A 14,419-nucleotide genomic window follows, 5' to 3' on the forward strand; every position below is an offset into this window, starting at 1 on the left:
CACAGATACATGACCAAATATACTTCCCTTAGGAACCCTTTGTCATGAAATCTTAACATAATGCTGAAGCATGCCTTGTCACATCACTCATCAATCACAATCATCATTGCATCGAAGTATGAAGTGCTTAGCCTCCGTGCCTAAGTTACCCAAATACTTTCATCATTGAGTCAACCATAGAGATAGCCTAGGATGAATTAATCCTTGCACCTTGAGAGAGAGTATGAAGTGCTTAGACTCCGTGCCTAAGTTATCAAATGACATTTGACTAAGCTCATTCAACATGCATCTTCAAACTTTCGATTCTTTTTCGCGTCTTTCTTTTTCGGGAGAAAGTCGGTACCCTCCACAAAAATGACGGAAAATTTTTGCTTTTCTGCATTTTTGAGTCAACACAATGCACACACAAGTCATGTACACATTGAGTCATGTCGTGCCATATCACTTTGATTTGAGTCTAACACATGTGTCATTACACTTCGAGTCGAGTCAACCTTGAGTCTGTCAATCACATGAATCAAGTTTATACCTTGAGTCGTGTCAAGTTAATGAGTCAAGCAACGTTAAGCCTTAGGTCAACCCTAAGATGATTAAAGAGATTGGCAAAGTTCTATAGTCAAAATAAATACAAGTGCAGGAGGACAGGGAAGACCCTATCACAGCGTTCGGCGATAGAGTCAATTCTTGGCGCCAGAGATATTTCAGCAGCGATAGAGTTCGAAGCCTCTCCAAAAGTAAATAAGTGATCGACCTGATGAAAGATCGTCTCACCTAGCTTAAAGCGCCTAGGCATTGGCTCAAAAGCAGAAAAGGCACCGACGTATAAGTTCAAAGCAACGAAAGCGCCGACGTACAGGCATAGCGGAAGCAAAGTTCGAGCGAGATTTAAAGATCGACAAGTTTTGGTCTTCGGTAATTTTCTTTGGAATATTATCGCAACAACTGAGGATGACTTCAAGTAAAGTTATTTTCGACAGCGTTCGCTAAGATTGTGGAGGTTGTCACCAAACATTTAAGAAGATAGCACGAGATGGGAGGTCTTCAACGGCATTCGCTAAGATTGTGGAGGTTGTCACCAAAGATTTGAGAAGATAGATGGGCGGTCTTCGACGGCATTCGCTAAGATTGTGGAGGTTTTCACCAAAGATTTGAGAAGATAGCACGAGATGGGCGGTCTTCGACGGCATTCGCTAAGATTGTGGAGGTTGTCACCCAAGATTTGAGAAGATAGCACGAGATGGGCAGTCTTCGACGACTTTTGCTATGATTGGAAAGGTTGTCACTATGATTCAAGAAAAGGCTCAAGATGTAGCAACATTGATCGACGGAGTTCCCTAGATTGCGGAAGATCGTCAAAACAAACAGCAAGATGGCGTTCCCTAGATTGTGGAGGGTTGTCGCAAAAAACTAAGGATTGTTTCAAGAGAAATAATTTTTAATGGTAATCCCTTGGACGTGGAATATTATCAATGCGGAGGAGGATAGTTTCCGGCAAAGCAATCTTCTAATTTGGAAGCAGTTACGGGCGTAGCGGTTTTCAAGCGGGATGGCATTCTCTAGCTTGCATGAGGTCGTCAAAACAACAAAGCAGCAACAATCGGTTACTTTCAGAGACGTGTGCTCGACGATGCAAGATACGCAGTTTTTAACTCTTTTATCTGTTTAACTAATGCTAGTTTTGCAGGAATCGGCGTTATAAGATTGATTTAGGTCGCAAAACGTTCTGAATCATTCTCCGTCCCTATCGATACTTTGACTTTCGTTTTCGAAACTTGCGTTTCTCCAAACTCAGTCAAAGTGGGGGCTTCTGTAGACACCCATTTGTGTCTCCCCAAAACCAAACCCAGTGATGAGTACCTTTCACGTCGAATCATAATCGAATGAAACGAAAGTGTGGAAAGGTCCAGTGTTGCGGAAAGTTTTATTTCTTTTCTTTTCTCTCTATTTTTGAAAACTTTATTTTAAGAAAACAGCCAATCCAGTTTGGTTGGTCCATGATATGGGTCTAATAGTGGTGTAGTTGGATGGGGCTTGCAATGACCTTTCCAACGATATATTATAAGCCCAATTCCGATGAATATTGAGGAAGTTATGGCCAATTTACTAAACTGGGCCCGGTTTAAGCTTTAAGTACGGCCCAATGATCTAGGGGAGGGCCTAATATAAATATCATTCCTAATGTAATTAGGAATGGTTTTGGTCTTCTAGAACATTCTAGAAGCTCTTATCATTCTTAATTCAATTAGGATTCTTCAGAGTTTTAATTAGATCAAATAGCATTTTCGATGGAAATTATATTATTTTATCTTCCAGTACAGGAAATTTATCAGATTTTCGAAAACGCGTTGAAATCCAATTTGGCGTCCAACCCCAGGCTTTGGCACCTGGAACCAAGATTGGCGCCAGACGCCAGCCATTGGCGCCTGGCGCTAGCCACTGGTCCTGGCGCCAATGAGCCAGGGCTGGCGCTAAGGTTGGTTTTCGATCTTCTGGTTCTGTTTTGATAAATTATCTTTTTTGGATGATTTTCTCTATAAATATCGTATTAAAAACTCCGATTTCATGGACCAACTATCTTCATTATTCATCAAGAATCATCAATTCTATTCTTCATTCATCAACTCTTTTCATTCACAAATCATTCATCAATTCAATTCATTCATCTCATTCATCAATTTTCATTAACAGTCATTCTTTAGAATAAATATTCTTTCTTGCTTTTTAATACAAAATTCCGCATTCGCAAGATCTAGATACACCTAGTCATATTCGAAGTTTCCTTAGCCCTAGACGTGAAAGGTTTAATTTCTGAGGGTTTGGTCCCAAATCTCTATTTAAATTATTTAATTTAATTGCTTTGATTATTATTTTCCTTGAAGTTACTAACGTGTGTATTTTGTAATTAGAAAGAGATACGAGACATCCAAGTAAGTACTTTAATTGATTAATTGATTTATGATGGAGAAATCATGTTTGTATTGTTATTATGATATTCCTAGTATCATGTCTAGGGTAATTTTAATATTAAATATGATTGCTATGATGCCTTTTATTCTCTTCCTAATATTAATTCATGTTAGTATCATGTTAGGGTTAATGATTTGATTTTTATTGCTTAGTGACATGCTAGGGTTTGTTATTAATCTTGTTAGTATCATGCCTAGGATCTTGCTATGCTTTAACATGATTATGATTATTTTTTATTATGATTGATATTATTCTTATTAATGATGTTGATTATTGATTATGTTGCTTGATACACATATTTTTTATTCTTTTATTGCTTGATCACCTTTATTGCATGTTTAAAGGGAATTGGTACTTGTAACCACGCTTGATAAGATAATTAATAATCTTGTTAGGTTGATTGTGGTTATAACTCAAGTGATCGCCAATAATAGTTTCGTTGTGCATTAAATTCAACCAACATAGATTAAACAGGTTTAGGGTTAATCTATTGATTGTATGTTAGTCAGAAAGCGCACATGAATACGAGCAGAATAAAGTAGAGGCCTATTATTAGGGCAGGTTAAATCTCTTTTAGGTTGGATTTGTACCTTCATCCCCGAACCCTTATTTGGTTCATGACCTTATGGAGTTGACGATCACTTGGATCGTTAAGGGGTGTAACCTTCACCTCGTGAACGGTTTACAAGTTCCTTAAAAACTTGTTGGCGACTCTTTTGCTCTATCTTCTTCCCTTTTGGATGCCACCGTACTTTAATGCATGATCACAGTGGGGTTCAAGCTAGTGGGATTTTAAAGGCTTGAAATTATTCCCTACAATATGATACACGAGGTTCTTCCAAGATGAGAGGAGTTTGAGTAAAATTACATAGATCAGTAAGTTAGAGATGAAGAGCTTTAATTTACAAAAGATTTGAGCGGATTTGGTTGAAAGGAAACGACAAAGTTCAAAGTTTGAAGTGAGACCGAGCAACAGCGGCAGCAAGAGCAGAATAGGGAAGATCCGACTCCAGCGCCAGACAACAACATCTGGCGTTTAGCAACAGATTTCAGCGCCTGACTCTAGATCCCAGCGTCTGGAAATAGAGCCAATTCTTGACGCTAGAGATATTTCAGCAGCGACAGTGCTTGAAGCCTCTCAGAATGGTTATTTCGACCTCATACAGCAATTTCGGGTTCCTTGGTACGCCAGTTAGCCCCTATAAGCAAATTGACATGATCAAGTAGTCAGCTCGATTACAATCTGTAGGCGTCGCTCGAAGTGCGCCTACGTTAAACCATGTGGTGAATATGCTTGGCAATCATATATAGGAAGTGGGAATTGACGTATACGATTAGGGACAAGGAAAGTAGGGAGCCGCCAACAAGTTTTTAAGGAACTTGTAAACCGTTCACGGATCATTATAAGGCAACCACGAATAAGGGACAACGAAGGCAACAACGATTGACCCGTGAAGGTTACACCCCATTCATAATCCATGAGATTACTAACTCCTTATGGTTAGGAACCACGAAAGGAGGATCGGGGATGATGGTACGAAGTGAGTCATGGAGTCACATTCGCCCGTATTGGCCTCTACTCGATTCTTATAGTGAAAAATATTCCTGCGATCTCAAAGGCATACAAACAAAATATTCAATTCGCTTCAAATTATTATTAATCTAAATTGGTTGAATATTAGTGCAACACATAATTCTAAAATATCGTGACCACTTGATTAAACAATAAGATTAAAAGGAACCTAAACCGGTTGTCCAAATTATCTTATTAGGCGTGATTTTCAATTACATATTCCCTTTAAACATGCAATATGGTGATCAATAAAATATAATAGAATAAACATTAATATTGGAAGCAATTTAACAATAATAACGTGAGTCAAATCAAATATAAAATAACCTAATCATGATACTAGCAATATAAAATAAAATAAGAGTAATTAAATTAATTAATTACTCACATTCCGCGCGTTCCTTTAAATTGCTACATCATGAATAAACTGTTAGTAACTTCAATAAAAAATATAAATCAAATAGAAATTAAATTAAATTAAAAGTAGAGTTAATTTGGTCCAAACCCTCAGTTATTTATACCTTTCACGCCTTGGTTAAAGTATAGAACTTTGGGTATTGTATGAACTCCTTGGAGTGTTTAAGGAAGGAATGAAAGAATAGGGAGGCTAGTGTTTAGGATAAAGAGGAAGAAGAGAATGATTTTATGATCAAGCTTGTTGATGATTGGAAAAGGGGTGATATGACCTCTATTTATAGGGAAAAAAAGAGGGTCGAAGTATCAAGAAAAGATCGAGTTCGAATCGGATTAAAACTCTTGCGATAGACAGCAGTTTTTGCACTTTTTGTTTTTATCATATCTTTTGATAAAAATATTGGAATAAGATAAATAATATATGGTTGGACAGCTCTTGAATTCTACTTTCTAACCCAATTTGAATCAGATTAAAATATTTTGTAGAATAAAAGATATGGCCGAAATAGTGAGACGATGTCAGTTTTGGATAGAGTTTTTTATTTAATTCATATATTTTCCGTTATAGCTCGGAATTGATATTATAATATATCATTGGAAAGATAATTTCAAGGTCTATCCAACTATATAAAATTTAGATAAAACTATGAGTCACAAAAATAATATCTGTCTATCTTTAAACGTCTTTCAATTCGGATATAAATAGGATTTTCAAAAAGAGTTTTATTCAATTTCAAACTATTTAATCTTATCTTTTCAAAAAGGATAATTAAGATCTTTTAGAAAATTATAGAAGCTTATAATTAATCCTAATTGTTTTAGTAATTGGATTAAATAATTTGGACCCTCTACATGATCATTGGGTCGTAGGTAAGGTGGGCTTAGGTTCGATTTGGGCTCAGTTTAATATTTTGGCCATAACTTATTCGTTATAACTCGGATTTGGGCTTATAATATATAGTTGGAAAGTTCTTTTAAAGCTTCATCAAAATATTTAATCATTGGACCCATATTATGGACCAAAATGAATTGGATCAAACGTTTTTATAAAAAGGACACGAAATGAATGATTTTAAAGGACACAAAATGAATTATTTTGGGTTTAAAGGCACGAAAAGAGGAAAAAATAAGTTATGGTTTGGGGAAATGGGCTAGGAATTGGGTTGGTTTATGAAATGGAAATATGGATTTAAGCACTCCAAGATTAAATACTCTACCCGACCAATAATGGCGGTGAAAGGTTGTTCATCATCGGGTTTGGTTTTGGAGAGACATTTTTAGGTGTCTACAGAAGCCCCCACTTTGACTGAGTTTGTAGAAACGCTAGTTTTGAAAACGATAGTCAAAGTAGTTGATAGGGACGGAGAATGATTTAAGACGTTCTGCGATCCTAAATCACTTTGTATACGCCAATACCTGCAGAAAAATGGTAGTTCTACAGATAAAAGAGTAAAGGGATAGAATGCGTATCTGACACCAGCGTATCGGTGACAAATGAGTTTCGTAGCTTCCTGTGCTTGAAGGAATCCACCGGATGACGTATGTTAAAATGCTTTCCATGCTTGAGGAAAGCCGACAGATGAGTTTGGTAGCTTTCTAAGCCTGAAGAAATCTATCGGATGACACTTTCCATGCTTAGGGAAAGTCGACGTATGAATTTGGTGTCATTCTATTCTTGAAGAATTCCACCGATAATGTCTTCCATGCTTGAGGAAAGACGACTACTTGGCGGTTTTCTATACTTGAAGAAAAATCCACCGATAACGCTTTCCATGCTTGAGGAAAGCCGACTTGGCGGTTTTCTATACTTGAAGAAAAATCCACCGATAACGCTTTCCATGCTTGAGGAAAGCCGACTTGGCAGTTTTCTATGCTTGAAGAAATCCACCGGATAATACTTTCCATGCTTGAGGAAAGCCGACAAAGGAATTTTCCAATTTTCTATGCTTGAAGAAATCCACCGGATAATACTTTCCATGCTTGAGGAAAGTCGACAGATGATGAGATTGCAAGTCTTTGTGTATCGAGAACCTTGCGTCATAAAATGATGGTGGTTCCATTGTCCCGATCGTGGGCTGTAGATGGTCCGCTTGTCCCCGGACGTGGGCTGTAGTTGGTTCGCTTGTCCCCGAACGTGGGCTGTAAATGGTTCGCTTGTCCCCGAACGTGGGCTGTAGATGGTCCGCTTGTCCCCGGACGTGGGTTGTAGATAGTCCGCTTGTCCCCGGACGTGGGCTGTAGATGGTCCGCTTGTCCCCGAACGTGGGCTGTAGATGGTCCGCTCGTCCCCGAACGTGGGCTGTAGATTAGACCTACAAAAATAAATTTTCCAATGGACTCGTATATATTGTGATTGACTTGACCACTGACTTGACCAAGTTTGACTTGATGAGACATTACATGTGTATGACTTGTGAGTGTGTGTGTGTTTGTATATGTGTGTATGCAGACACAAGCAAACTAAGATGCAAAAGCAAACATTTTCCGTCAATTTTTGTCATGAGTGGAAAGTACCGACTTTCTCCCGAGAAAGAAAGATGTGAAAACTGAACTTTTATTTTCGAACTTCCCTCGATGAGAAAATTTTGAAAAAGTTTTTTTAAACTTCCCCAAAAGAAAAAGACGCGAAAAAAGGAAAGAAGTTTTGAACTTCCTCGTTGAGCAAGACAAAATGAATCGCATGGATTGAATTGCTTTTCTTGAAAGTAATGTATGCATGATGCATGTCCTTAGGCCAGGAGGCTAAGGACAATTACATCATGTGACACGATGAATGAACTTAGGTCATGGAGCTAAGCATCATATATGGTGTAAAGAAACGATCTTGAACGTCACTTAGGTCTGGAAGCTAAGCACGTATACAAATGAAGTGATTATTGCATAATGAACGTTTCTTAGGTCAAGGAGCTAAGCACGATATGCTTTGTATGATTAAAAATCATTGATATATAAATGTTTCTCAGCACATTATACGATGCATGAAACAATGAATATTGCTCAGGTCAGGAAGCTAAGCAAGTATACAATGTTTCTTCTGATGAATGTTGTCTTTAAATATGATAAAACATGCACAGTGTTGAAACAAGATTTCATGATAAAGGGCTCTTAAAGCAGGGAAGGATGATTGCTATGGATATGGATGTGTGAGTGAAGTGTATGAATGTGATTAAGGCTGGCTACAAGGGTTATGGCGATGGAAAGAGATGTGAGAAGAGTCAAAGATGATGACTCTTTAGGCTAGGTAGGCTAAATGATGTAGGTTTAAGCCCCCAAATCTAGCTCTAAATGGGTTGGGGTAAGCATTGGATATCGATCATGCATGGATATGAATATGAATGTGGTTGCACCTCAATATGAGGTTGCCTACGTATCTGTTAGGAATCAGGCCGAACGTAGCTCTAACCGAACTTTGCACAAGTGTGTGTACACCTCAAAGAGGTATTTCAAGGGTAGTAATATGGTTAAGCTGAAGGTTTAAGGAAGAAAGGGGTAAAAGGCTCAAGACCCGAGAGAAGCCCCTAAGATATGCAATTGTGTATTTGAAAATTTGGACTTTGCAAGTTTATTTTCTTATATTTTTTATTTGAATTTTTTTTTTTTTGAATCAATGTAGGCAATCTCAGATCATGCGGTCCATCACTCACTTAGCATTCATGTTTCTCAGGCACGGTACCAAGCACTCGATGAGAGACACAATTTGAGACGTGTTCATATCGAAGACATTGGAACACTTGCCTTTAGACATTGTTTTATTGTTGCTTTGCTGCTTTATTTTACTTGCTTTATGAATGTTATACAATTACACATCTTCCAATGCCAGGGTTAAGTGAGTGTGGGATGAAGAAATGAAGGCCAAACATTAGACGAGGCTCAAAATGGTTGATGAAGAAATGGAATGTGATTGAACGGTTAACAGGGAATGACATGATGCAAAGGTGCCTCGAGTCATTGGTGTACCTTGGGTTTAGTTCGCTAATTGATTTTTTTTTCTTTTTTTTTTGTGCGAATGACATGATCGAATGAAAAGGAAAGAATTGCTCATTGATGAAAAAGGTAAGAAATGTGACACATAGACACATGGATAAGGAGATCCTATGCTAGACTTTTTAGGGGAAAAGGGTTGAAACGAAAGAAGAAAAAAAAAAGCATGAAATCTTATATGGGAACTTGTTTTGTGCTTCGTCTTCATGGTTTCTTATGAATTACTTCTTGCCGCCTGGTACTCGGATTGGAAAGGAAGAGTTTATGAAAGAATTTTGAAAACTGATGGGAAAAACTCCTCTCATTCCTATTACGACGGAAATCGATGCATGCATGGTCCTAGTATACGATCATAAACAATATAGTGCATTACTCGAAGACAAAGTGTGTGCAATGACTCAACATGTGTGATTAGGTGAGTTTATTAAGACTCGTGGTATGATCGCATGGCTAGACATGAGGACGCTGTGAAAAACAAAGGACCCAATGATCAAATAGCACGGAAGACTAAAAGACAAACTAACTTGATTAATTTTGTCCAATTTTAATGTTTATGCTATTTACTAGGTGAAAACGGCCCATTGGGAATCGTTAGTCATAAATAAGATCAACCACAATCAAAGACAAAGAACACATGTTAAGGTTAGCACAAAAAATCACAAGAAACTAGGAAAAGGACTAGAATTCTAGAAGAGTTAGGACTCATGGATATAAGAAAATAAATAAAAAAAAAACACAAATCTATAATCCTATGTTATACGAGTTGACACGGATTAAAGGACTTGTCTAAGACTAGCTTGACACGAAAAGTTGTTTAAAAAATAAATAAATAAATAAATAAATAAAAATAAATAACAAAATTGACGATAAAAAGACACCTAAACTGGACAGGCTGTAGTAAATCAGTTATAACTTTTGATCTGTGACTCCCATTTGGGCGACACCAACTCTAAATCAAAGGTAAAACTCAGGGCTATAGATCCATAGGTGGCACGACACGTAACTCATTCTAGAACTCCGGATATGACCAAAACAATTTAACTTTATGCGGTATACGGGAATAAAAATCCGGGTGACTCAAAAATTAAAAAGAAAAAATCTATGGCTCGACTCTAATAATTAAAAAAAAGGGTTTGATAAGAGAAAAAAAATTATTAAAAAAGGTCAATAAAAAAAATGCACACATAAGCATATAGTCACGCATGATGCAATGAAGTTCGCAACCTAAAGTCAAGTTCTATGTTCGACTATGGTCAAGTTTTTGGGTGTTAAAGGGTACCATGGTTAAGAGTTTGGACGCGTTAGCAAGGCAGCCTCCCTTGAGGGTGTATGCAAACGGGTTGCTCCACAAGTTCGTGATGAAATCGAACTCGACTCCATGGTTTCGGTGGATTTAAAAACTTTGATGAACCCTTATTGCCATGAGTGTTTTCGGGTTGATAGAGCATAAATCCCCCGGGCTAGCCACATACGTAGTACACGTACTATTGTGGCAAAACATGTAACCTAAAAAAAATCATATGCATATGTGACAATGCCAATTAAATCGCAGGAATACAATTCAAGAATCTTTCAAGTCTCATCCACTCATCTTAATTAAATACCGATCACTCAAATCGATAAATAACCAAGAATCCTCCCCAGTGGAGTCGCCAAATTGTAGGCGTCGCTCGAAGTGCGCCTACGTTAAAGCATGTGGTGAATATGCTTGGAAATCATAGGAAGTGGGAATTGACGTATACAATTAGGGACAAGGAAAGTAGGGAGCCGCCAACAAGTTTTTAAGGAAATTGTAAACCGTTCACGGATCATTATAAGGCAACCACGAATAAGGGACAACGAAGGCAACAACGATTGACCCGTGAAGGTTACACCCCATTTATAATCCATGAGATTACTAACTCCATATGGTTCGGAACCACGAAAGGAGGATCGGGGATGATGGTACAAAGTGAGTCATGGAGTCACATTCGCCCGTATTGGCCTCTACTCGATTCTTATAGTGAAAAACATTCCTGCGATCTCAAAGGCATACAAACAAAATATTCAATTTGCTTCAAACTATTATTAAGCTAAATTGGTTGAATATTAGTGCAACACATAATTCTAAAATATCGTGACCACTTGATTAAACAATAAGATTAAAAGGAACCTAAACCGGTTGTCCAAATTATCTTATTAGGCGTGATTTTCAATTACATATTCCCTTTAAACATGCAATATGGTGATCAATAAAATATAATAGAATAAACGTTAATATTGGAAGCAATTGAACAATAATAACGTGAGTCAAATAAAATATAAAATAACCTAATCATGATACTAGCAATATAAAATAAAATAAGAGTAATTAAATTAATTAATACTCACATTCCGCGCGTTCCTTTAAATTGCTACATCATGAATAAATTGTTTGTAACTTCAATAAAAAATATAAATAAAATAGAATTTAAATTAAATTTAAAGTAGAGTTAATTTGGTCCAAACCCTCAGTTATTTATACCTTTCACGCCTTGGTTATGGTATAGAACTTTGGGTATTGTATGAAATCCTTGGAGTGCTTAAGGAAGGAATGAAAGAATAGGGAGGCTAGTGTTTAGGCTAAAAAGTGAAAAGAGAATGATTTGATGATCAAGCTTGTTGATGATTGGAAAAGGGGTGATATGACCTCTATTTATAGGGAAAAAAAAGAGGGTCGAAGTATCAAGAAAAGATCGAGTTCGAATCGGATTAAAACTCTTGCGATAAACAGCAGTTTTTGTGGTTTTTGTTTTTATCATATCTTTTGATCCAAACATTGGAATAAGATAAATAAGATATCTTTGGAAAGCTCTTGAAGTCTACTTTCTAACCCAATTTGAATCAGATTAAAATATTTTGTAGAATAAAAGATATGGCCGAAATAGTGAGACGGTGTCAGTTTTGGATAGAATGTTTTATTTAATTCATATATTTTCCGTTATAGCTCGGAATTGATATTATAATATATCATTGGAAAGATAATTTCAAGGTCTATCCAACTATATAAAATTTAGATAAAACTTTGATTCACGAAAATAATATCTGTCTATCTTTGAACGTCTTTCAATTCGGATATAAATAGGATTTCCAAAAAAAAGGAGTTTTATTCAATTTCAAACTATTTAATCTTATCTTTTCAAAAAGGATAATTAAGTTCTTTTAGAAACTTATAGAAGCTTCTAATTAATCCTAATTGGTTTAGGAATTGGATTAAATAATTTGGACCCTCTACATGATCATTGGGTCGTAGGTAAGGTGGGCTTAGGTTCGGTTTGGGCTCACTTTAATATTTTGGTCATAACTTATTCGCTATAACTTGGATTTGGGCTTATAATATATCGTTGGAAAGCTCTTTTAAAGCCCCATCCAACTATTTAATCATTGGATCCATATTATGGACTAAAATAAATTGGGTCAAACGTTTTTATAAAAAGGACACGAAATGAATGATTTTAAAGGACACGAAATGAATTATTTTGGGTTTAAAGGCACGAAAAGAGGAAAATAAGTTATGGTTTGGGGAAATGGGCTAGGAATTGGGTTGGTTTATGAAATGGAAATATGGATTTAAGCACTCCAAGATTAAATACTCAACTCGACCAATAATGGCGGTGAAAGGTTGTTCATCATCGGGTTCGGTTTTGGGGAGACATTTTTAGGTGTTTACACAATCGCAATAAGTGATCGACCCGACGAAAGATCGTTTCACTTACCTTAAAGCGCCTAAGCAGTGGCTCATCGGAGAGACACTGACGTACTGGTTCATAAATAACAGAGACACCAACATAACGGTTCACAAGCAGCAAAGCACCGACGTACTGGCATAGCGGAAGCAAAGTTCAAGCGAGCTTTAGAGATCGACAAGATTTGGTCTTCGGAAGATTTTTCTTCGAAATATTATCGCAACAACCATTCAAGCATCAAAGCTCTTTTGTTCAGAGATGCGTGGACATTTCTTTCAAGATCTTTTTCTCAGAGACGCGTGGGCATCCTGTTATCAAGCTCTTTGTTTAGAGACGCGCGGACATATCATCAAGCTCTTTTGCTCCAAAGACGCGTGGGCATATCATTCAAAAGCTCTTTGTTCAGAGACGCGTGAACATATCCAAAAAGCTCTTTGTTTAGAGACGCGTGAACATATCCAAAAATCTTTTTGTTCTGAGACGCGTGAACATAACCAAAAATCTTTTTGTTCAGAGACCCGTGAACATATCCAAAAAGCTCTTTATTCAGAGACGAGTGAACATCAAAACAACAAGATGGCGTTTCCTAGATTGTGGAGAGTTGTCACAAACAACTGAAGGTAATTTCAAGCGAAGTTGTCTTGGATCGTGATGATTACAAAGCGGAAGAGTATCGTTTCAAGCGAAACAATCTTCGATAGTGTTCCCTGGCTTGTGGAAGATTATCATAGCGGAAATAGGAAGCAGTTACAAGCGTAGCAGTCTTCAAGCGGGATGGCATTCTCTAGCTTGCAGGAGTTCATCAAAACAGTAATGCATCAACAAATCGGTTACCTCTAGAGACGTGTGCTCGACGGTGCAAGATACGCGTTTCTTAACTCTCTTTTCTATTTTAACTAACGCTAGTTTGCAGGTATCGGCGTTACAAGAATGATTTAGGATCGCAGAACGTTCTGAATCATTCTCCATCCCTATCGATACTTTGACTTTCGTTTTCAAAACTTGCGTTTCTCTAAACTCAGTTAAAGTGGGGGCTTCTGTAGACACCCAAATGTATCTCCCCAAAACCAAACCCAGTGATGAGTACCTTTTATGTCATTTTATTTTCGAACAAAGAGAAAGTATGAAAAGTCTAGTGATGAGGATGTTTTTAGTAAAATATCTCTTCTTTCTGTTTTTGAAAATATTTCTTTTCTTACCTTATTTTTGAAAAACGTGCATTCTAGTTTAGTTTGGTCCATGATAAGGATCCAATAATTAATAGTTGGATAGGGTTTGAAAAGACCTTTCCAATGATATATTATAAGCCCAATTCTGATGAATAATGATGGAGTATGGCCAAAATACTAAACAGGACCCGATTTGGTTTTTATATGCCGCCAAATGATCTAGAGGAGGGCCTATTATTAATTATCATTTCTAAAGCTATTTGGATTGATTATAGTCTTCTAGAATATTCTAGAAGGTTTTTTTAAATCCTAATGGAGTTAGGATTGATAATTATGTTTTAAAGAGTTTGAAATTGAATTAAACTACTCCTTTTAAGAAAGTTTTGTACGAAGTGGAATATATTCAGATTTTATTTTCCATATTATTTATCCAAATTTTATATGATTGGATATATCTTGAAATTATCTTTCCAATGATATATTATAATATTAAATCTGAGTTATAACGAAAAAGATATGAATGAGTCATGAAACTTTATCCAAAACTGACACCCTTCAACTATTTTGGCCATATCTTTTTATCTACAAAATATTTTATTCTATTTCTAATT

The sequence above is a fragment of the Chenopodium quinoa genome, unplaced genomic scaffold (assembly GCF_001683475.1).
Source record: "Chenopodium quinoa cultivar QQ74 unplaced genomic scaffold, ASM168347v1, whole genome shotgun sequence".
NCBI lineage: Eukaryota > Viridiplantae > Streptophyta > Magnoliopsida > Caryophyllales > Amaranthaceae > Chenopodium > Chenopodium quinoa.